We start from the raw sequence: 25,486 nt of genomic DNA on the forward strand, positions 1-25,486 counted from the left end.
AATGCTCAGACCTCGGTCGAGAAAAAGTGAGCAGAAATAATTGGTTTATCGTGACACAAATGTTGGAATCCCCAAGCGTTCCCACGCTGCGTTACGGTTTATTCCATGGTTTTTGGAAATTTTTGAAGCATATAAATTAAAATGTATGACAGTAGCTGACTCTATTAACCCTATTTAGTTTTGTTTGCTACAATTTCAAGAAGTTTAATAGCAGTAAAGCCATGGAGACATGGAAAGATGAAGAAAATGGAAACAGAAAGTGTAAAGCAGACATAGGCAACCAGTGGCCAGGGGTCCACACACGGCCCTCAGTTTAATTTCATGCGGCCCCCAAAGTAAATACACAAAACAAAAGCAAGAATACATGAAAAAACAAATTAAAGAATTACAACACTGCAGGAAAATACAGTAAAAGACAAGGACAACACTGAAAATACTCCTAAAACACACAAAAATACTACAAAAATACACAAAATGACAACAGTAGTATACAAAATCACACCAAATAACACAAAACAACAACAAAAATACACAAATTGACTCAAAATAATATACAAAATTACAGAACAGGAAAACAAAAGTACACAAAAATTGACTGCAAACCCACAGTATTAACAAACAAGCAAAACAACAACATAAATACACAAAAATGACTCCAAAAAATAACAACACAAATACATAATATGACTCCGAAAAACATTTTACAGGAAAAATACACAAAAAGAGAACAGAAATGCACACAATTACTATAACTGTTCTTTCCTGTGTTAATGCTGATTGATCATTATTCTAAATACTGACGTGGAGGTTGATCATGTGGTCTTTGGATCAAACAAACACATTTCCGTGGCCCCCGCTGTGTGGAAGTTTCCCACCTCTGGTGTAAAGGGAAATGGATAAACCCTTAAACGAAATTTGGGAAATTTTAAACCTTTTCAGTAGTAAAAAATCCAACGTATTCAGCTCCTCACACCAAATGCTTGACTGAATAGATTAATAAAAATATATATATATATATGTGTGTGTGTGTAATATGTTCGTGCGCATGTGTCTAATATGTTTGTGTGTGCGCATAATGTGTGTGTGTCTGTGTGTAATATGTCCGTGTGTGTGTGTAATATGTTCGTGCGTGTGTGTGTGTTTGTGTGTGTGTGTAATATGTCCGTGTGTGTGCGTATAATGTGTGTGTGTCTGTGTGTAATATGTCCGTGTGTGTGTGTAATATGTCCGTGTGTGTGTGTAATATGTCCGTGTGTGTGCGTATAATGTGTGTGTGTCTGTGTGTAATATGTCTGTGTGTGTGTGTAATATGTCTGTGTGTGTGTAATATGTCCGTGTGTGTGTAATATGTTCGTGCGTGTGTGTAATATGTCTGTGTGTGTGTTTGTGTGTGTGTGTGTGTAATATGTTCGTGCGTGTGTGTAATATGTCTGTGTGTGTGTTTGTGTGTGTGTGTGTAATATGTCCGTGCGTGCGTGTAATATGTCCGTGTGTGTGTGTTTGTACACAATGAAATGGGTCTTCAATTCAGGATTCAGGATTAAAGTTTCAATCGGAATGGCCATTTTCATTCGGAATCAGGTGTTTACATGGTCAGTTTAAAGAGGATTTAATTTTTTTATTCAGAATTAAAGTGAAAGTAAAGCTCTCGTGTAAAAGAAAGAAATGCTAGACTGTCTCACACTGTTTGTCACACAGAGAATTCCAACATGGGAATGAATAAAAAGGATTGATGGCTAAACATTAGAACAACTGTGTTATTCCCACGCTGTGGTTTCACTCTGCTTCCTCCAGAGATCATTGACATCATTGAGACATTCCGTCAGGCTCGTCGTGGGGGTCGACTACGCAGACCCACTACTGGAGTGGTGTACACACCAACACGCAGCACACACTCGCTGATCACAAATCACGGCGTTAATGCGTCCGACAGCAACAGCTCGCTCGGAAAATGAGGTTTGATTCCCGAGGCTAAAGAGGGATTGTAGACAGTGGTGGGCTGTGTTAACCCTGGCCTGGTGTCGTGGGAAGGAGGAAAACTGGACCTGGAGGGGTTTCTGAGGAGTGGGAGACGCTAACCAGTTCATACTAAAGGTGGAACGATTGATGAATCAATTTATATTCCTATGATACAACTACACTGATCTGTGCTCGGCTAGTTGTCCTTCCTGAGGACATTAATCGATCTAAAATTGTTTTAAAAGGTAATCAATGGATTGTAATGATACAAGGAAATAACACATTAGATTTAATCACAGCATACTTTATATAAATGTGTTTAAAAAGTTATTTTAATAAACTAACTAAAGACGTTAGTGTGTGTGACGTCACGTCACTCCTGAATAACACTACTATAGCAACAAAAACAATAATTATACAAAAATACACGACTCCAATAAAACATACATTACAAAAAAAATTTAAATTAAAAAAATTAAAAAAACAGCAAACATTTATGCACAAAAAGACAACAGAAAGATACACAAATACACATATTGACTCCAAAAAAAATACGTTACAGAAAAATACACCATACAAAAAAATATAAAAGTGATGAAGTCATGCACATGACTCATAGAATTAAACCAGGAAAATTGCACCCGCAAATATACCCCTTATGCTCCCACATGAATACATACTTCCGACGGGCACTGTACTAGTTATTTTAATTACATTTGTATTTTTGACATACATTTTTGTTTAATTATGGTTTTCTTTTTTATTCCTATTTATTTTGTTTCCTCACAGGAGTTAAAAACTAGTATTTTCAGAAAAAAATGATAAATGTATATATTTTTTTAAAACAAAATTTTCAAATATGAATGTGGAAAACAGAATTTGGACAAAAATAAAATGTATTTTATAGGGCCCTATATAGTCCTTCCTAACTTCTTATTTTATCCCCCTGTTCCACATGAGCTTTCATTTAAAACCTGTGTCAAACTCAAGGCCCGAGGGCCAAATCCGGCCCTTTAGAGCATCCAATTTGGCCCGCATGAAAAAATAGAAATGACAGAAAAAATATTATTTATTGTGTAAATTACCAAATAATCCAGTTGTAGATATCTCATATTTCACCAATTTGATGAAACTCTACAATATTTTTAGGGGCTTTTGTTTTTCTTTTGTTTATATCACATGAATTCAGTCATTTTTAATTGCAAATTGTGGAAATAACTCTTTCACAAGTCTTGCAATTTCTCACACACAAATTCACAAAATTCCACTAAATTACACAAAAATGGGTAAAATCAAGAATATTCTGAAGTGAATTAAACTGATATTGAAAACTAGGGCACAATGATGTTAAAATTGTTCTTTTTTTCCCGCCTAAAATCTGTGGCCCACTAGAGGTCAAACTGCTCCGTATTTGGCCCCTGAACTAAAATGAGTTTGACACTCCTGATATAAATGATAAAAGCTTTCATGCAAAAGAATAAGAGACCTTTTAATTGTAGCTTACACATTGTTTTAAGTTATATTTTAAATTTTTTTTTGTTTAATTATGGTTTTCTTTTATTATTTTATTTCTTCACAGGAGTAAAAAACTAATATTTACTGAAAAAATTGAATCTAGAAAAAATCTACTTGATCCATAGGGCCCTATATGTTCTACATGAGCTGTGATCTAAAAAGATCAAAGCCACTTCCTGCTGCTGTTCCAAAACATCAAAGCCACTTTATCTTCTAAAAGTCTTCACTGTGACTTTGATCATCAGTCTGACCTGTGATATTCTTTGAGGACAGAAGTGTTTTCAGAGACAGTAATTACAACTTAAACAGGTTAGTGGAGATCCAAAGAGGAAGATGGAGGATTCTGTGGAAAGTTTTGACAGCATTGAGAACAAGATCAACTCTTTGAGAGATTTAGTGTCTCAATACAGAGACATGTGTAAGACTGAGGAGGAGAACCAGAAGTCTCCACTGTCTGAGAAGATGAAGAACCTGGAGGAGGAGAACCAGAGGCTGATGGAGGAGAACAAAGAACTGGTAGAAAAAGAGATCTACCGGTCACTCAAAGCTCAGATGAACACAGAATGGATGAAGCAGGTCTGCTCTCAGCTGGAGATGAAAGAGCAGGAGATCATCTCTTTAACGGCAGCTTTCGAACAAGTCAACGCTGAAGTGGAGCGCCTGGAGAGTGAACGCTGTGACTTCAACAGCATGAAGATAAAGATGACCACAGAGCTGGAGAAAAAAGACGAGGACTTGGTAGCGTTAAAGGAAGTGCACCATAAGGTGAACAATGACATGCAGCACATGGAGCATGAACTGCATCTGAAGGAGAGCTACCATAAGGACAATGTGGATCAGATGGAAGCAGAATGGGAGATAATAAAGGAGACTCTGACCACGTACCATGAGAGCACGCTGAGCCACGTCTGCTCACAGTTACAGGCTCTACACAAAGATGTGGAGCTCCATGAGAAGAACGCTGCTGAGGCTACCAAACAGCTCCAGGAAAAGGATGCTACCATCCACGCCATGGAGACCATGTTTGGAGATCTGCAGGAGAAACATCTCACTCTGACCAAGGACCTGGAGAACCAGCAATGGCAAATTAATCTTCTGGTGAAGGAGAATGCTGAATTGAAGGAGCTCATCCTCATGACAGACAAACAGAAGGCCAAGAAACAGAAGGAGCAGGACAAAGCAGAGAAGAAGAACAAGAAGAAGGATGGAAAACTACGTTTCCTGAGAAAGTTCTTCAGCTGTTTTGCTTGTTGCAAAGTGTGAGAAAGAATGAATCCTTCAAAGTGTGGAAGGTTCCAGCTCACTTAGTTTTATTTCATTCTCCTGTTTAATGTGTTTTTCTGTTTTTTTTGTTTAAGTTTAAAAAAACAACAAAGCAAAACAAGGCAGATGTATTTGTGTCGAGAACTCAATGTGATTTACATGATTTAAAAAGAATAAAAATGATTATAATAATAATAATGCATTGGATTTTATATATTGCTTTTTTCATAGACACTCAAAGTGCTTTACATTGATGTGCATTATTCTTTCACTCCACACACAGTGGTGGTAAGCTACTAATGTAGCCACAGCTGCCTCAGAGGAGACTGTAAAGTTCTGCTGCTGGTTATAAATGTGTGAATGGTTTGGTCCAGAATACATCAGATGTTAGTCAGGTATGAACCCAGCAGGTCTCTGAGATCTATGGACACAGGTCAGATAGTGGAGCCCAGAGTTCACAGTAACCATGGTGATGCTGCTTTTAGTTGTTATGCTGCAAAGAAGTGGAACAAACTGCAGCAGAGCTGAAGTCAGCATCTAATGTGAACATTTTTAAATCAAAGGTAAAGGAACTTTTTTTCTCTACTGTGTATGATTGATAGAGAGATTTATGGTGATGTTGATGATGTCATGTGTTTGTTGATGATTTTAATTAATTTTACTTGTGATTTTAAATGTTCTTATTGATTTTAAACAATTGAATGTTTAATCATGTAAAGCACATTGAGTTGCCTTGTGTATGAAATGTGCTATACAAATAAATTTGCCTTGCCTTTGAATCTGTGATAACCACATTTATTTATTCATCTGAATAATATCCACTGTTATCCAGGAATGTTTATTATTATTATAGTCATCTTAAAGATGGAAATCCTGGTTTTAATCGCAAAAAATGGGTTAAAATGTTGAAGAAATGGGATTTAAAAAAAACACAAAAATAGGTTAAAAGTTGCAAATTAGAGTGGCCAAAAACAGACACAAAAAGTGTTAAAAAAGGGTTCCAAGTGTCAATATTGGAACAATTAGTTTAAAATGGTAAATAATGGACATGACAAATCGTGAATGTGATATAATTGGCAAAAATAATCATGAAAGTTGGTGAAAAGAAATATTTGTGGTGGAAATGGGATTTTAAAAAGCACAGAAATTGGTTAAAAGTTGCAAATTAAAAAGTGGTGAAAAGTATATGTAGATATATATATAAATGATATCTCTCAATATTTTGTGTTGCGGTACGATATCGATACACTGGCACAGAATAGCAATTTTTAATTTTTTTTTTACACAAGTTAAGTACTAAGCACAAGTTAAATGTTCACAGGTTTACAAGTTTACAAAGAACAAAATAATTCAGTATTAGCACTGAAACATGTGCACTCTGTAGTGCAGGTTTAAAGCAGTTAAAATGTGTGCCAGTTGTTTATATTATCATGTACGAACTGAAATGTTTGTTTTTTTTCATTTGCAGTGAAATTTTCCAGTTTTCATAAACCAAGTTAATTGTGCTTGTGAAGCAGCACTGATATGTGTCCATGTTTACAGAGAACGTGGTAATACGAGCACTGAAATGACTATTTTCTGCATTCACTTTGTTTTTAATGATTTAAAGTTAATTTGCACATTAAGAATATTTTGGTGAAGCTTTATTTTGTATCAGTTTTCCCTTAAAAACTTAAACATGACACAAGGACATGTGACTAGTTGTGGTCAGTGTGTCTGTTTCTGCATCTTTTTTTTTTGGGTCATTTTGTGTATTTTTGCATATTTTCATTTTCCCTTTGTGCAATTTCCATATCTTTGTGTGTTTGCTGTTGTTTTGTGTATTTTTATGCTCTTTCTTTGTAGTAATTTGTGTGTCTGCTCCATTACAATCATCCATCGTGTGAGTCAAACGTTGTGGGTCAGGGACACGGATTCAAAGCTCACTAGCAAACATTATTCCTACCAATCAATGAGAACAAAAATACACGACTCCAATAAAACATACATTACAAAAAAAATAAAAATAAAAAAACAGCAAACATTTGTGCACAAAAAGACAACAGAAAGATACACAAATATGCATGGCTCCAAAAAACATACATTACAGAAAAATACACCATACAAAAAAATATAAAAGTGATGAAGTCATGCACATGACCCATAGAATTAAACCAGGAAAATTGCACCCACATTTTGCACCCGCAAATATACCCCTTATGCTCCCACATGAATACATACTTCCGACGGGCACTGTACTAGTTATTTTAATTACATTTGTATTTTTGACATACATTTTTGTTTAATTATGGTTTTCTTTTTTATTCCTATTTATTTTGTTTCCTCACAGGAGTTAAAAACTAGTATTTTCAGAAAAAAATGATAGATGTATATATTTTTTTAAAACAAAATTTTCAAATATGAATGTGGAAAACAGAATTTGGACAAAAATAAAATGTATTTTATAGGGCCCTATATAGTCCTTCCTAACTTATTTTATCCCCCTGTTCCACATGAGCTTTCATTTAAAACCTGTGTCAAACTCAAGGCCCGAGGGCCAAATCCGGCCCTTTAGAGCATCCAATTTGGCCCGCATGAAAAAATAGAAATGACAGAAAAAATATTATTTATTGTGTAAATTACCAAATAATCCAGTTGTAGATATCTCATATTTCACCAATTTGATGAAACTCTACAATATTTTTAGGGGCTTTTGTTTTTCTTTTGTTTATATCACATGAATTCAGTCATTTTTAATTGCAAATTGTGGAAATAACTCTTTCACAAGTCTTGCAATTTCTCACACACAAATTCACAAAATTCCACTAAATTACACAAAAATGGGTAAAATCAAGAATATTCTGAAGTGAATTAAACTGATATTGAAAACTAGGGCACAATGATGTTAAAATTGTTCTTTTTTTCCCGCCTAAAATCTGTGGCCCACTAGAGGTCAAACTGCTCCGTATTTGGCCCCTGAACTAAAATGAGTTTGACACTCCTGATATAAATGATAAAAGCTTTCATGCAAAAGAATAAGAGACCTTTTAATTGTAGCTTACACATTGTTTTAAGTTATATTTTAATTTTTTTTTTGTTTAATTATGGTTTTCTTTTATTATTTTATTTCCTCACAGGAGTAAAAAACTAATATTTACTGAAAAAATTGAATCTAGATAAATAATCTACTTGATCCATAGGGCCCTATATGTTCTACATGAGCTGTGATCTAAAAAGATCAAAGCCACTTCCTGCTGCTGTTCCAAAACATCAAAGCCACTTTATCTTCTAAAAGTCTTCACTGTGACTTTGATCATCAGTCTGACCTGTGATATTCATTGAGGACAGAAGTGTTTTCAGAGACAGTAATTACAACTTAAACAGGTTAGTGGAGATCCAAAGAGGAAGATGGAGGATTCTGTGGAAAGTTTTGACAGCGTTGAGAACAGGATCAACTCTTTGAGAGATTTAGTGTCTCAATACATAGACATGTGTAAGACTGAGGAGGAGAACCAGAAGTCTCCACTGTCTGAGAAGATGAAGAACCTGGAGGAGGAGAACCAGAGGCTGATGGAGGAGAACAAAGAACTGGTAGAAAAAGAGGTCTACCGGTCACTCAAAGCTCAGATGAACACAGAATGGATGAAGCAGGTCTGCTCTGAGCTGGAGATGAAAGAGCAGGAGATCATCTCTTTAACGGCAGCTTCCGAACAAGTCAACGCTGAAGTGGAGCGCCTGGAGAGTGAACGCTGTGACTTCAACAGCATGAAGATAAAGATGACCACAGAGCTGGAGAAAAAAGACGAGGACTTGGTAGCGTTAAAGGAAGTGCACCATAAGGTGAACACTAACATGCAGCACATGGAGCATGAACTGCATCTGAAGGAGAGCTACCATAAGGACAATGTGGATCAGATGGAAGCAGAATGGGAGATAATAAAGGAGACTCTGACCACGTACCATGAGAGCACGCTGAGCGACGTCTGCTCACAGTTACAGGCTCTACACAAAGATGTGGAGCTCCATGAGAAGAACGCTGCTGAGGCTACCAAACAGCTCCAGGAAAAGGATGCTACCATCCACGCCATGGAGACCATGTTTGGAGATCTGCAGGAGAAACATCTCACTCTGACCAAGGACCTGGAGAACCAGCAACGGCAAATTAATCTTCTGGTGAAGGAGAACGCTGAATTGAAGGAGCTCATCCTCATGACAGACAAACAGAAGGCCAAGAAACAGAAGGAGCAGGACAAAGCAGAGAAGAAGAACAAGAAGAAGGATGGAAAACTAGGTTTCCTGAGAAAGTTCTTCAGCTGTTTTGCTTGTTGCAAAGTGTGAGAAAGAATGGATCCTTCAAAGTGTGGAAGGTTCCATCTCACTTAGTTTTATTTCATTCTCCTGTTTAATGTGTTTTTCTGTTTTTTTTGTTTAAGTTTAAAAAAACAACAAAGCAAAACAAGGCAGATGTATTTGTGTCGAGAACTCAATGTGATTTACATGATTTAAAAAGAATAAAAATGATTATAATAATAATAATGCATTGGATTTTATATATTGCTTTTTTCATAGACACTCAAAGTGCTTTACATTGATGTGCATTATTCTTTCACTCCACACACAGTGGTGGTAAGCTACTAATGTAGCCACAGCAGCCCTAGGGCAGAGTGACAGAAGTGAGGCTGCCATGGTGAACCATCGGCTCCTCCCACCACCACCAACACTCACTCACACACTACATTCATACTAGGCAATGTGGGTAAAGTGCCTTGCCCAAGGACACAACGACAATAACTTGACTAGAGCAGGATTTGAAACCCCAACCCTTCAGTTATTGAACGATTATAATAATTATATATAGTTAATTGTATCTCACACATCTATACTATAATTCAAGGGAGGTCTGTGTGTGTGTGTGGATGTGTGTGTGTGTGTGGAGCAAATATCTCCCCGACGCAGTGCCAGTTCGACCTGAAACTCGCTCGACGGGTTCCAAATACCCCGAGTGCGTGTATCTGTTATTTTGGAGTAATTTGGTCATTTCCAAATGTTTATTTTAATTTTATTTCACTTCTGGACGGCCCCGAAATGAAACCTATTCAACTTTTGACCTCAGGGTGTGAGGGGGCGCTAGCGCACCATCTATATCTATTTCCTCACACGAGCAAGAGTCACATGTGCACACAGCCAAGCAGACACGGACTGTAAACACGAGTGAGAGAAGAAGATAGTTTTATACGGAGAGGAACGTCTGAGCAGCTGTGTTTACACTGATAAACTAGCAAAACTCTTAAGTTTCACTTATTGGGCCTGATGTTAGTCACTGATGTTCGTGTGTGTGAGCCACGGCAGACTCCACTTCCTCCTGTGTCATGCTATTGTTAGCTTCTCAAACACAGAGCTCTCTGAATAGATGATTTGAAACCATCAGCCACTGGTGAGTCTTCTGCAGACACGTTTCCCATTGTTTAAACCATATAACTGTTGTTCAATAACCCGCTGTTTCACTAGAGTCGATATTGACCTCAACCTGTTCAATTCTCCATCTGGAAAACTGTAGATTCTGTGTCATGCTGTGGATGGAAGCTAAGCTCTGACCACTCGGTTCGAAGGTAAAAAAATATTTTTGTTTTTTAAAAAAAGACAGCCGAATTGTACATAATACTTTAATTTACTTACTCACTCATGTAGTTTGGAGCTTTACGTTTTGTTTTGCGCAGTTTGGTTGTTTTTCTGATTGGCGCTACAATGTCTATGGAGTTTGGTTATCAGCGTCTCAAACACATACGTATTTATTTATTTAAATATACTAAAACAGAAAGATACACAAATACACATATTGACTCCAAAAAACATACATTACAGAAAAATACACCATACAAAAAAATATAAAAGTGATGAAGTCATGCACATGACCCATAGAATTAAACCAGGAAAATTGCACCCACATTTTGCACCCGCAAATATACCCCTTATGCTCCCACATGAATACATACTTCCGACGGGCACTGTACTAGTTATTTTAATTACATTTGTATTTTTGACATACATTTTTGTTTAATTATGGTTTTCTTTTTTATTCCTATTTATTTTGTTTCCTCACAGGAGTTAAAAACTAGTATTTTCAGAAAAAAATGATAAATGTATATATTTTTTTTAAAACAAAATTTTCAAATATGAATGTGGAAAACAGAATTTGGACAAAAATAAAATGTATTTTATAGGGCCCTATATAGTCCTTCCTAACTTATTTTATCCCCCTGTTCCACATGAGCTTTCATTTAAAACCTGTGTCAAACTCAAGGCCCGAGGGCCAAATCCGGCCCTTTAGAGCATCCAATTTGGCCCGCATGAAAAAATAGAAATGACAGAAAAAATATTATTTATTGTGTAAATTACCAAATAATCCAGTTGTAGATATCTCATATTTCACCAATTTGATGAAACTCTACAATATTTTTAGGGGCTTTTGTTTTTCTTTTGTTTATATCACATGAATTCAGTCATTTTTAATTGCAAATTGTGGAAATAACTCTTTCACAAGTCTTGCAATTTCTCACACACAAATTCACAAAATTCCACTAAATTACACAAAAATGGGTAAAATCAAGAATATTCTGAAGTGAATTAAACTGATATTGAAAACTAGGGCACAATGATGTTAAAATTGTTCTTTTTTTCCCGCCTAAAATCTGTGGCCCACTAGAGGTCAAACTGCTCCGTATTTGGCCCCTGAACTAAAATGAGTTTGACACTCCTGATATAAATGATAAAAGCTTTCATGCAAAAGAATAAGAGACCTTTTAATTGTAGCTTACACATTGTTTTAAGTTATATTTTAATTTTTTTTTTGTTTAATTATGGTTTTCTTTTATTATTTTATTTCCTCACAGGAGTAAAAAACTAATATTTACTGAAAAAATTGAATCTAGAAAAAATCTACTTGATCCATAGGGCCCTATATGTTCCACATGACCTTTCATCTAAAAAGATCAAAGCCACTTCCTGTGTTCTAAAACATCAAAGCCACTTTATCTTCTAAAAGTCTTCACTGTGACTTTGATCTTCAGTCTGACCAGTGATATTTGAGGACAGAAGTGTTTTCACAGACACTTAAACAGGTTAGTGGAGATCCAAAGAGGAAGATGGAGGATTCTGTGGAAAGTTTTGACAGCATTGAGAACAGGATCAACTCTTTGAGAGATTTAGTGTCTCAATACAGAGACATGTGTCAGACTGAGGAGGAGAACCAGAAGTCTCCACTGTCTGAGAAGATGAAGAACCTGGAGGAGGAGAACCAGAGGCTGATGGAGGAGAACAAAGAACTGGTAGAAAAAGAGGTCTACCGGTCACTCAAAGCTCAGATGAACACAGAATGGATGAAGCAGGTCTGCTCTCAGCTGGAGATGAAAGAGCAGGAGATCATCTCTTTAACGGCAGCTTCCGAACAAGTCAACGCTGAAGTGGAGCGCCTGGAGAGTGAACGCTGTGACTTCAACAGCATGAAGATAAAGATGACCACAGAGCTGGAGAAAAAAGACGAGGACTTGGTAGCGTTAAAGGAAGTGCACCATAAGGTGAACACTGACATGCAGCACATGGAGCATGAACTGCATCTGAAGGAGAGCTACCATAAGGACAATGTGGATCAGATGGAAGCAGAATGGGAGATAATAAAGGAGACTCTGACCACGTACCATGAGAGCACGCTGAGCGACGTCTGCTCACAGTTACAGGCTCTACACAAAGATGTGGAGCTCCATGAGAAGAACGCTGCTGAGGCTACCAAACAGCTCCAGGAAAAGGATGCTACCATCCACGCCATGGAGACCATGTTTGGAGATCTGCAGGAGAAACATCTCACTCTGACCAAGGACCTGGAGAACCAGCAATGGCAAATTAATCTTCTGGTGAAGGAGAACGCTGAATTGAAGGAGCTCATCCTCATGACAGACAAACAGAAGGCCAAGAAACAGAAGGAGCAGGACAAAGCAGAGAAGAAGAACAAGAAGAAGGATGGAAAACTAGGTTTCCTGAGAAAGTTCTTCAGCTGTTTTGCTTGTTGCAAAGTGTGAGAAAGAATGGATCCTTCAAAGTGTGGAAGGTTCCATCTCACTTAGTTTTATTTCATTCTCCTGTTTAATGTGTTTTTCTGTTTTTTTTGTTTAAGTTTAAAAAAACAACAAAGCAAAACAAGGCAAATGTATTTGTGTCGAGAACTCAATGTGATTTACATGATTTAAAAAGAATAAAAATGATTATAATAATAATAATGCATTGGATTTTATATATTGCTTTTTTCATAGACACTCAAAGTGCTTTACATTAATGTGCATTATTCTTTCACTCCACACACAGTGGTGGTAAGCTACTAATGTAGCCACAGCAGCCCTAGGGCAGAGTGACAGAAGTGAGGCTGTCATGGTGAACCATCGGCTCCTCCCACCACCACCAACACTCACTCACACACTACATTCATACTAGGCAATGTGGGTAAAGTGCCTTGCCCAAGGACACAACGACAATAACTTGACTAGAGCAGGATTTGAAACCCCAACCCTTCAGTTATTGAACGATTCTAATAATTATATATAGTTAATTGTATCTCACACATCTATACTATAATTCAAGGGAGGTCTGTGTGTGTGTGTGGATGTGTGTGTGTGTGTGGAGCAAATATCTCCCCGACGCAGTGCCAGTTCGACCTGAAACTCGCTCGACGGGTTCCAAATACCCCGAGTGTGTGTATCTGTTATTTTGGAGTAATTTGGTCATTTCCAAATGTTTATTTTAATTTTATTTCACTTCTGGACGGCCCCGAAATGAAACCTATTCAACTTTTGACCTCAGGGTGTGAGGGGGCGCTAGCGCACCATCTATATCTATTTCCTCACACGAGCAAGAGTCACATGTGCACACAGCCAAGCAGACACGGACTGTAAACACGAGTGAGAGAAGAAGATAGTTTTATACGGAGAGGAACGTCTGAGCAGCTGTGTTTACACTGATAAACTAGCAAAACTCTTCAGTCTCACTTATTGGGCCTGATGTTAGTCACTGATGTTCGTGTGTGTGAGCCACGGCAGACCCCACTTCCTCCTGTGTCACGCTATTGTTAGCTTCTCAAACACAGAGCTCTCTGAATAGATGATTTGAAACCATCAGCCACTGGTGAGTCTTCTGCAGACACGTTTCCCATTGTTTAAACCATATAACTGTTGTTCAATAACGCGCTGTTTCACTAGAGTCGATATTGACCTGAACCTGTTCAATTCTCCATCTGGAAAACTGTAGATTCTGTGTCATGCTGTGCATGGAAGCTAAGCTCTGACCACTCGGTTCGAAGGTAAAAAAATATTTTTGTTTTTTAAAAAAAGACAGCCGAATTGTACATAATACTTTAATTTACTTACTCACTCATGTAGTTTGGAGCTTTACGTTTTGTTTTGCGCAGTTTGGTTGTTTTTCTGATTGGTGCTACAATGTCTATGGAGTTTGGTTATCAGCGTCTCAAACACATACGTATTTATTTATTTAAATATACTAAAACAGAAAGATACACAAATACACATATTGACTCCAAAAAACATACATTACAGAAAAATACACCATACAAAAAAATATAAAAGTGATGAAGTCATGCACATGACCCATAGAATTAAACCAGGAAAATTGCACCCACATTTTGCAACCACAAATATACCCCTTATGCTCCCACATGAATACATACTTCCGACGGACACTGTACTAGTTATTTTAATTACATTTGTATTTTTGACATACATTTTTGTTTAATTATGGTTTTCTTTTTTATTCCTATTTATTTTGTTTCCTCACAGGAGTTAAAAACTAGTATTTTCAGAAAAAAATGATAAATGTATATATTTTTTTTAAAACAAAATTTTCAAATATGAATGTGGAAAACAGAATTTGGACAAAAATAAAATGTATTTTATAGGGCCCTATATAGTCCTTCCTAACTTATTTTATCCCCCTGTTCCACATGAGCTTTCATTTAAAACCTGTGTCAAACTCAAGGCCCGAGGGCCAAATCCGGCCCTTTAGAGCATCCAATTTGGCCCGCATGAAAAAATAGAAATGACAGAAAAAATATTATTTATTGTGTAAATTACCAAATAATCCAGTTGTAGATATCTCATATTTCACCAATTTGATGAAACTCTACAATATTTTTAATTATGGTTTTCTTTTATTATTTTATTTCCTCACAGGAGTAAAAAACTAATATTTACTGAAAAAATTTAATCTAGAAAAAATCTACTTGATCCATAGGGCCCTATATGTTCTACATGAGCTGTGATCTAAAAAGATCAAAGCCACTTCCTGCTGCTGTTCCAAAACATCAAAGCCACTTTATCTTCTAAAAGTCTTCACTGTGACTTTGATCATCAGTCTGACCTGTGATATTCTTTGAGGACAGAAGTGTTTTCAGAGACAGTAATTACAACATAAACAGGTTAGTGGAGATCCAAAGAGGAAGATGGAGGATTCTGTGGAAAGTTTTGACAGCGTTGAGAACAGGATCAACTCTTTGAGAGATTTAGTGTCTCAATACAGAGACATGTGTCAGACTGAGGAGGAGAACCAGAAGTCTCCACTGTCTGAGAAGATGAAGAACCTGGAGGAGGAGAACCAGAGGCTGATGGAGGAGAACAAAGAACTGGTAGAAAAAGAGGTCTACCGGTCACTCAAAGCTCAGATGAACACAGAATGGATGAAGCAGGTCTGCTCTCAGCTGGAGATGAAAGAGCAGGAGATCATCTCTTTAACGGCAGCTTCCGAACAAGTCAACGCTGAAGTGGAGCGCCTGGAGAGTGAACGCTGTGACTTCAACAGCATGAAGATAAAGATGACCACAGAGCTGGAGAAAAAAGACGAGGACTTGGTAGCGTTAAAGGAAGTGCACCATAAGGTGAACACTGACATGCAGCACATGGAGCATGAACTGCATCTGAAGGAGAGCTACCATAAGGACAATGTGGATCAGATGGAAGCAGAATGGGAGATAATAAAGGAGACTCTGACCACGTACCATGAGAGCACGCTGAGCCACGTCTGCTCACAGTTACAGGCTCTACACAAAGATGTGGAGCTCCATGAGAAGAACGCTGCTGAGGCTACCAAACAGCTCCAGGAAAAGGATGCTACCATCCACGCCATGGAGACCATGTTTGGAGATCTGCAGGAGAAACATCTCACTCTGACCAAGGACCTGGAGAACCAGCAATGGCAAATTAATCTTCTGGTGAAGGAGAACGCTGAATTGAAGGAGCTCATCCTCATGACAGACAAACAGAAGGCCAAGAAACAGAAGGAGCAGGACAAAGCAGAGAAGAAGAACAAGAAGAAGGATGGAAAACTAGGTTTCCTGAGAAAGTTCTTCAGCTGTTTTGCTTGTTGCAAAGTGTGAGAAAGAATGGATCCTTCAAAGTGTGGAAGGTTCCATCTCACTTAGTTTTATTTCATTCTCCTGTTTAATGTGTTTTTCTGTTTTTTTTGTTTAAGTTTAAAAAAACAACAAAGCAAAACAAGGCAGATGTATTTGTGTCGAGAACTCAATGTGATTTACATGATTTAAAAAGAATAAAAATGATTATAATAATAATAATGCATTGGATTTTATATATTGCTTTTTTCATAGACACTCAAAGTGCTTTACATTAATGTGCATTATTCTTTCACTCCACACACAGTGGTGGTAAGCTACTAATGTAGCCACAGCTGCCTCAGAGGAGACTGTAAAGTTCTGCTGCTGGTTATAAATGTGTGAATGGTTTGGTCCAGAATACATCAGATGTTAGTCAGGTATGAACCCAGCAGGTCTCTGAGATCTATGGACACAGGTCAGATAGTGGAGCCCAGAGTTCACAGTAACCATGGTGATGCTGCTTTTAGTTGTTATGCTGCAAAGAAGTGGAACAAACTGCAGCAGAGCTGAAGTCAACATCACATGTGAACATTTTTAAATCAAAGGTAAAGGAACTTTTTTTCTCTACTGCGTATGATTGATAGAGAGATTTATGGTGATGTTGATGATGTCATGTGTTTGTTGATGATTTTAATTAATTTTACTTGTGATTTTAAATGTTCTTATTGATTTTAAACAATTGAATGTTTAATCATGTAAAGCACATTGAGTTGCCTTGTGTATGAAATGTGCTATACAAATAAATTTGCCTTGCCTTTGAATCTGTGATAACCACATTTATTTATTCATCTGAATAATATCCACTGTTATCCAGGAATGTTTATTATTATTATAGTCATCTTAAAGATGGAAATCCTGGTTTTAATCGCAAAAAATGGGTTAAAATGTTGAAGAAATGGGATTTAAAAAAAACACAAAAATAGGTTAAAAGTTGCAAATTAGAGTGGCCAAAAACACACAGAAAAAGTGTTAAAAAAGGGTTTCAAGTGTCAATATTGGAACAATTAGTTTAAAATGGTAAATAATGGACATGACAAATCGTGAATGTGATATAATTGGCAAAAATAATCATGAAAGTTGGTGAAAAGAAATATTTGTGGTGGAAATGGGATTTTAAAAAGCACAGAAATTGGTTAAAAGTTGCAAATTAAAAAGTGGTGAAAAGTATATGTAGATATATATATAAATGATATCTCTCAATATTTTGTGTTGCGGTACGATATCGATACACTGGCACAGAATAGCAATTTTTAATTTTTTTTTTACACAAGTTAAGTACTAAGCACAAGTTAAATGTTGACAGGTTTACAAGTTTACAAAGAACAAAATAATTCAGTATTAGCACTGAAACATGTGCACTCTGTAGTGCAGGTTTAAAGCAGTTAAAATGTGTGCCAGTTGTTTATATTATCATGTACGAACTGAAATGTTTGTTTTTTGTCATTTGCAGTGAAATTTTCCAGTTTTCATAAACCAAGTTAATTGTGCTTGTGAAGCAGCACTGATATGTGTCCATGTTTACAGAGAACGTGGTAATACGAGCACTGAAATGACTATTTTCTGCATTCACTTTGTTTTTAATGATTTAAAGTTAATTTGCACATTAAGAATATTTTAATGAAGCTTTATTTTGTATCAGTTTTCCCTTAAAAACTTAAACATGACACAAGGACATGTGACTAGTTGTGGTCAGTGTGTCTGTTTCTGCATCTTTTTTTTTGGGTCATTTTGTGTATTTTTGCATATTTTCATTTTCCCTTTGTGCAATTTCCATATCTTTGTGTGTTTGCTGTTGTTTTGTGTATTTTTATGCTCTTTCTTTGTAGTAATTTGTGTGTCTGCTCCATTACGTTCATCCATCGTGTGAGTCAAACGTTGTGGGTCAGGGACACGGATTCAAAGCTCACTAGCAAACATTATTCCTACCAATCAATGAGAACAAAAATACACGACTCCAATAAAACATACATTACAAAAAAAATAAAAATAAAAAAACAGCAAACATTTGTGCACAAAAAGACAACAGAAAGATACACAAATATGCATGGCTCCAAAAAACATACATTACAGAAAAATACACCAAACAAAAAAATATAAAAGTGATGAAGTCATGCACATGACCCATAGAATTAAACCAGGAAAATTGCACCCACATTTTGCACCCACAAATATACCCCTTATGCTCCCACATGAATACATACTTCCGACGGGCACTGTACTAGTTATTTTAATTACATTTGTATTTTTGACATACATTTTTGTTTAATTATGGTTTTCTTTTTTATTCCTATTTATTTTGTTTCCTCACAGGAGTTAAAAACTAGTATTTTCAGAAAAAAATGATAGATGTATATATTTTTTTAAAACAAAATTTTCAAATATGAATGTGGAAAACAGAATTTGGACAAAAATAAAATGTATTTTATAGGGCCCTATATAGTCCTTCCTAACTTATTTTATCCCCCTGTTCCACATGAGCTTTCATTTAAAACCTGTGTCAAACTCAAGGCCCGAGGGCCAAATCCGGCCCTTTAGAGCATCCAATTTGGCCCGCATGAAAAAATAGAAATGACAGAAAAAATATTATTTATTGTGTAAATTACCAAATAATCCAGTTGTAGATATCTCATATTTCACCAATTTGATGAAACTCTACAATATTTTTAGGGGCTTTTGTTTTTCTTTTGTTTATATCACATGAATTCAGTCATTTTTAATTGCAAATTGTGGAAATAATTCTTTCACAAGTCTTGCAATTTCTCACATACAAATTCACAAAATTCCACTAAATTACACAAAAATGGGTAAAATCAAGAATATTCTGAAGTGAATTAAACTGATATTGAAAACTAGGGCACAATGATGTTAAAATTGTTCTTTTTTTCCCGCCTAAAATCTGTGGCCCACTAGAGGTCAAACTGCTCCGTATTTGGCCCCTGAACTAAAATAAGTTTGACACTCCTGATATAAATGATAAAAGCTTTCATGCAAAAGAATAAGAGACCTTTTAATTGTAGCTTACATTGTTTTAAGTTATATTTTAATTTTTTTTTTGTTTAATTATGGTTTTCTTTTATTATTTTATTTCCTCACAGGAGTAAAAAACTAATATTTACTGAAAAAATTGAATCTAGAAAAAATCTACTTGATCCATAGGGCCCTATATGTTCTACATGAGCTGTGATCTAAAAAGATCAAAGCCACTTCCTGCTGCTGTTCCAAAACATCAAAGCCACTTTATCTTCTAAAAGTCTTCACTGTGACTTTGATCATCAGTCTGACCTGTGATATTCTTTGAGGACAGAAGTGTTTTCAGAGACAGTAATTACAACATAAACAGGTTAGTGGAGATCCAAAGAGGAAGATGGAGGATTCTGTGGAAAGTTTTGACAGCGTTGAGAACAGGATCAACTCTTTGAGAGATTTAGTGTCTCAATACAGAGACATGTGTAAGACTGAGGAGGAGAACCAGAAGTCTCCACTGTCTGAGAAGATGAAGAACCTGGAGGAGGAGAACCAGAGGCTGATGGAGGAGAACAAAGAACTGGTAGAAAAAGAGGTCTACCGGTCACTCAAAGCTCAGATGAACACAGAATGGATGAAGCAGGTCTGCTCTGAGCTGGAGATGAAAGAGCAGGAGATCATCTCTTTAACGGCAGCTTTCGAACAAGTCAACGCTGAAGTGGAGCGCCTGGAGAGTGAACGCTGTGACTTCAACAGCATGAAGATAAAGATGACCACAGAGCTGGAGAAAAAAGACGAGGACTTGGTAGCGTTAAAGGAAGTGCACCATAAGGTGAACACTGACATGCAGCACATGGAGCATGAACTGCATCTGAAGGAGAGCTACCATAAGGACAATGTGGATCAGATGGAAGCAGAATGGGAGATAATAAAGGAGACTCTGACCACGTACCATGAGAGCACGCTGAGCGACGTCTGCTCACAGTTACAGGCTCTACACAAAGATGTGGAGCTCCATGAGAAGAACGCTGCTGAGGCTACCAAACAGCTCCAGGAAAAGGATGCTACCATCCACGCCATGGAGACCATGTTTGGAGATCTGCAGGAGAAACATCTCACTCTGACCAAGGACCTGGAGAACCAGCAACGGCAAATTAATCTTCTGGTGAAGGAGAACGCTGAATTGAAGGAGCTCATCCTCATGACAGACAAACAGAAGGCCAAGAAACAGAAGGAGCAGGACAAAGCAGAGAAGAAGAACAAGAAGAAGGATGGAAAACTACATTTCCTGAGAAAGTTCTTCAGCTGTTTTGCTTGTTGCAAAGTGTGAGAAAGAATGGATCCTTCAAAGTGTGGAAGGTTCCATCTCACTTAGTTTTATTTCATTCTCCTGTTTAATGTGTTTTTCTGTTTTTTTTGTTTAAGTTTAAAAAAACAACAAAGCAAAACAAGGCAGATGTATTTGTGTCGAGAACTCAATGTGATTTACATGATTTAAAAAGAATAAAAATGATTATAATAATAATAATGCATTGGATTTTATATATTGCTTTTTTCATAGACACTCAAAGTGCTTTACATTGATGTGCATTATTCTTTCACTCCACACACAGTGGTGGTAAGCTACTAATGTAGCCACAGCAGCCCTAGGGCAGAGTGACAGAAGTGAGGCTGTCATGGTGAACCATCGGCTCCTCCCACCACCACCAACACTCACTCACACACTACATTCATACTAGGCAATGTGAGTAAAGTGCCTTGCCCAAGGAAACAACGACAATAACTTGACTAGAGCAGGATTTGAAACCCCAACCCTTCAGTTATTGAACGATTCTAATAATTATATATAGTTAATTGTATCTCACACATCTATACTATAATTCAAGGGAGGTCTGTGTGTGTGTGTGGATGTGAGTGTGTGTGTGGAGCAAATATCTCCCCGACGCAGTGCCAGTTCGACCTGAAACTCGCTCGACGGGTTCCAAATACCCCGAGTGTGTGTATCTGTTATTTTGGAGTAATTTGGTCATTTCCAAATGTTTATTTTAATTTTATTTCACTTCTGGACGGCCCCGAAATGAAACCTATTCAACTTTTGACCTCAAGGTGTGAGGGGGCGCTAGCGCACCATCTATATCTATTTCCTCACACGTGCAAGAGTCACATGTGCACACAGCCAAGCAGACACGGACTGTAAACACGAGTGAGAGAGAAGAAGATAGTTTTATACGGAGAGGAACGTCTGAGCAGCTGTGTTTACACTGATAAACTAGCAAAACTCTTAAGTTTCACTTATTGGGCCTGATGTTAGTCACTGATGTTCGTGTGTGTGAGCCACGGCAGACCCCACTTCCTCCTGTGTCATGCTATCGTTAGCTTCTCAAACACAGAGCTCTCTGAATAGATGATTTGAAACCATCAGCCACTGGTGAGTCTTCTGCAGACACGTTTCCCATTGTTTAAACCATATAACTGTTGTTCAATAACCCGCTGTTTCACTAGAGTCGATATTGACCTCAACCTGTTCAATTCTCCATCTGGAAAACTGTAGATTCTGTGTCATGCTGTGCATGGAAGCTAAGCTCTGACCACTCGGTTCGAAGGTAAAAAAATATTTTTGTTTTTTAAAAAAAGACAGCCGAATTGTACATAATACTTTAATTTACTTACTCACTCATGTAGTTTGGAGCTTTACGTTTTGTTTTGCGCAGTTTGGTTGTTTTTCTGATTGGTGCTACAATGTCTATGGAGTTTGGTTATCAGCGTCTCAAACACATACGTATTTATTTATTTAAATATACTAAAACAGAAAGATACACAAATACACATATTGACTCCAAAAAACATACATTACAGAAAAATACACCAAACAAAAAAATATAAAAGTGATGAAGTCATGCACATGACCCATAGAATTAAACCAGGAAAATTGCACCCACATTTTGCAACCACAAATATACCCCTTATGCTCCCACATGAATACATACTTCCGACGGGCACTGTACTAGTTATTTTAATTACATTTGTATTTTTGACATACATTTTTGTTTAATTATGGTTTTCTTTTTTATTCCTATTTATTTTGTTTCCTCACAGGAGTTAAAAACTAGTATTTTCTGAAAAAAATTATAAATGTATATATTTTTTTAAAACAAAATTTTCAAATATGAATGTGGAAAACAGAATTTGGACAAAAATAAAATGTATTTTATAGGGCCCTATATAGTCCTTCCTAACTTCTTATTTTATCCCCCTGTTCCACATGAGCTTTCATTTAAAACCTGTCAAACTCAAGGCCCGAGGGCCAAATCCGGCCCTTTAGAGCATCCAATTTGGCCCGCATGAAAAAATAGAAATGACAGAAAAAATATTATTTATTGTGTAAATTACCAAATAATCCAGTTGTAGATATCTCATATTTCACCAATTTGATGAAACTCTACAATATTTTTAGGGGCTTTTGTTTTTCTTTTGTTTATATCACATGAATTCAGTCATTTTTAATTGCAAATTGTGGAAATAAGTCTTTCACAAGTCTTGCAATTTCTCACATACAAATTCACAAAATTCCTCTAAATTACACAAAAATGGGTAAAATCAAGAATATTCTAAAGTGAATTAAACTGATATTGAAAACTAGGGCACAATGATGTTAAAATTGTTCTTTTTTTCCCGCCTAAAATCTGTGGCCCACTAGAGGTCAAACTGCTCCGTATTTGGCCCCTGAACTAAAATGAGTTTGACACTCCTGATATAAATAATAAAAGCTTTCATGCAAAAGAATAAGAGACCTTTTAATTGTAGCTTACACATTGTTTTAAGTTATATTTTAAATTTTTTTTTGTTTAATTATGGTTTTCTTTTATTATTTTATTTCTTCACAGGAGTAAAAAACTAATATTTACTGAAAAAATTGAATCTAGATAAATAATCTACTTGATCCATAGGGCCCTATATGTTCTACATGAGCTGTGATCTAAAAAGATCAAAGCCACTTCCTGCTGCTGTTCCAAAACATCAAAGCCACTTTATCTTCTAAAAGTCTTCACTGTGACTTTGATCATCAGTCTGACCTGTGATATTCTTTGAGGACAGAAGTGTTTTCAGAGACAGTAATTACAACTTAAACAGGTTAGTGGAGATCCAAAGAGGAAGATGGAGGATTCTGTGGAAAGTTTTGACAGCGTTGAGAACAGGATCAACTCTTTGAGAGATTTAGTGTCTCAATACAGAGACATGTGTCAGACTGAGGAGGAGAACCAGAAGTCTCCACTGTCTGAGAAGATGAAGAACCTGGAGGAGGAGAACCAGAGGCTGATGGAGGAGAACAAAGAACTGGTAGAAAAAGAGGTCTACCGGTCACTCAAAGCTCAGATGAACACAGAATGGATGAAGCAGGTCTGCTCTGAGCTGGAGATGAAAGAGCAGGAGATCATCTCTTTAACGGCAGCTTTCGAACAAGTCAACGCTGAAGTGGAGCGCCTGGAGAGTGAACGCTGTGACTTCAACAGCATGAAGATAAAGATGACCACAGAGCTGGAGAAAAAAGACGAGGACTTGGTAGCGTTAAAGGAAGTGCACCATAAGGTGAACAATGACATGCAGCACATGGAGCATGAACTGCATCTGAAGGAGAGCTACCATAAGGACAATGTGGATCAGATGGAAGCAGAATGGGAGATAATAAAGGAGACTCTGACCACGTACCATGAGAGCACGCTGAGCGACGTCTGCTCACAGTTACAGGCTCTACACAAAGATGTGGAGCTCCATGAGAAGAGCGCTGCTGAGGCTACCAAACAGCTCCAGGAAAAGGATGCTACCATCCACGCCATGGAGACCATGTTTGGAGATCTGCAGGAGAAACATCTCACTCTGACCAAGGACCTGGAGAACCAGCAATGGCAAATTAATCTTCTGGTGAAGGAGAATGCTGAATTGAAGGAGCTCATCCTCATGACAGACAAACAGAAGGCCAAGAAACAGAAGGAGCAGGACAAAGCAGAGAAGAAGAACAAGAAGAAGGATGGAAAACTACATTTCTTGAGAAAGTTCTTCAGCTGTTTTGCTTGTTGCAAAGTGTGAGAAAGAATGGATCCTTCAAAGTGTGGAAGGTTCCATCTCACTTAGTTTTATTTCATTCTCCTGTTTAATGTGTTTTTCTGTTTTTTTTGTTTAAGTTTAAAAAAACAACAAAGCAAAACAAGGCAAATGTATTTGTGTCGAGAACTCAATGTGATTTACATGATTTAAAAAGAATAAAAATGATTATAATAATAATGCATTGGATTTTATATATTGCTTTTTTCATAGACACTCAAAGTGCTTTACATTGATGTGCATTATTCTTTCACTCCACACACAGTGGTGGTAAGCAACTAATGTAGCCACAGCAGCCCTAGGGCAGAGTGACAGAAGTGAGGCTGTCATGGTGAACCATCGGCTCCTCCCACCACCACCAACACTCACTCACACACTACATTCATACTAGGCAATGTGAGTAAAGTGCCTTGCCCAAGGAAACAACGACAATAACTTGACTAGAGCAGGATTTGAAACCCCAACCCTTCAGTTATTGAACGATTATAATAATTATATATAGTTAATTGTATCTCACACATCTATAGTATAATTCAAGGGAGGTCTGTGTGTGTGTGTGGATGTGTGTGTGTGTGTGGAGCAAATATCTCCCCGACGCAGTGCCAGTTCGACCTGAAACTCGCTCGACGGGTTCCAAATACCCCGAGTGTGTGTATCTGTTATTTTGGAGTAATTTGATCATTTCCAAATGTTTATTTTAATTTTATTTCACTTCTGGACGGCCCCGAAATGAAACCTATTCAACTTTTGACCTCAGGGTGTGAGGGGGCGCTAGCGCACCATCTATATCTATTTCCTCACACGAGCAAGAGTCACATGTGCACACAGCCAAGCAGACACGGACTGTAAACACGAGTGAGAGAAGAAGATAGTTTTATACGGAGAGGAACGTCTGAGCAGCTGTGTTTACACTGATAAACTAGCAAAACTCTTAAGTTTCACTTATTGGGCCTGATGTTAGTCACTGATGTTCGTGTGTGTGAGCCACGGCAGACCCCACTTCCTCCTGTGTCATGCTATCGTTAGCTTCTCAAACACAGAGCTCTCTGAATAGATGATTTGAAACCATCAGCCACTGGTGAGTCTTCTGCAGACACGTTTCCCATTGTTTAAACCATATAACTGTTGTTCAATAACCCGCTGTTTCACTAGAGTCGATATTGACCTCAACCTGTTCAATTCTCCATCTGGAAAACTGTAGATTCTGTGTCATGCTGTGCATGGAAGCTAAGCTCTGACCACTCGGTTCGAAGGTAAAAA

General features: G+C 37.2%; 1 protein-coding gene and 1 long non-coding RNA gene across 3 annotated transcripts in view; one reads left to right on the forward strand and one right to left on the reverse strand.

The window, feature by feature from the left end:
- The window catches only part of LOC114471483 (complexin-1-like), a 96,454-nt gene that overhangs the window by 43,822 nt on the left and 27,146 nt on the right, over window positions 1-25,486 (reverse strand). The window lies entirely within an intron of this gene.
- LOC114471484 (uncharacterized) lies at window positions 10,093-10,348 on the forward strand. Its single transcript, XR_003674979.1, has 2 exons — window positions 10,093-10,150; window positions 10,225-10,348. It is a non-coding gene; the product is annotated as an uncharacterized LOC114471484 (long non-coding RNA).

This window comes from Gouania willdenowi, chromosome 10 (genome assembly GCF_900634775.1).
Source record: "Gouania willdenowi chromosome 10, fGouWil2.1, whole genome shotgun sequence".
NCBI lineage: Eukaryota > Metazoa > Chordata > Actinopteri > Blenniiformes > Gobiesocidae > Gouania > Gouania willdenowi.